At 40.0% G+C, this 553-nt stretch overlaps 1 protein-coding gene across 1 annotated transcript in view; it reads left to right on the top strand.

The window, feature by feature from the left end:
- Nucleotides 1-553, top strand: part of LOC119588128 (secretin receptor-like) — a gene marked incomplete in the record, with an annotated part of 160,037 nt that overhangs the window by 33,680 nt on the left and 125,804 nt on the right.

The following is a 553-nucleotide window of genomic DNA, read 5'->3' as shown; positions in this document are numbered from 1 at the left end:
GAAACACATACCCTGTTTACATCTGGTAGAAGCGGCAAACCCCACTTTTGTGACTCGTGGAAAAAGTAATCTCGCTTTTTTTTGTCTTTGTATCGTTTTCACTTGGTCGATTTTTTTTCTTCTGAACACCGCAATAAACTGTCGATACTTTGGCGTCCTGGTGTGTCCCTCGCTTCGTCTCCGAGTGTGTAGATATCTGTGCCTCTATTTATCTCTGTTTACCTTTCCTTCTCCATCGCTTCCCCTCATTCCCAGATTCCCAGGAGAAGAGTATATCGGCTACATACTTCAGCGAAGGAGAGAGAAAACAATATCGATAAATGAACTGAAGCTGAAATTTTGAAACGTGTTGTGTTAGAGAAACGAGTGGTTTTAAACGAAGAATTTTAGAACGAAAGAATATTTATTTTTGTTTATACACTGCACACACGCATTTTTCTTTTCTTTTATACAGATATCACAAGCTCTTTCTTGGCTTTCTCTCGGTAAACATGCTTTAAAACGCAAGGTCCTACATATTCAATATCATATGTCACCCGGCAGCCACCCCCAA

The sequence above is a fragment of the Penaeus monodon genome, chromosome 23 (genome assembly GCF_015228065.2).
Source record: "Penaeus monodon isolate SGIC_2016 chromosome 23, NSTDA_Pmon_1, whole genome shotgun sequence".
Lineage (NCBI taxonomy): Eukaryota > Metazoa > Arthropoda > Malacostraca > Decapoda > Penaeidae > Penaeus > Penaeus monodon.
This window is presented reverse-complemented; position numbering and strand designations above follow the sequence as displayed.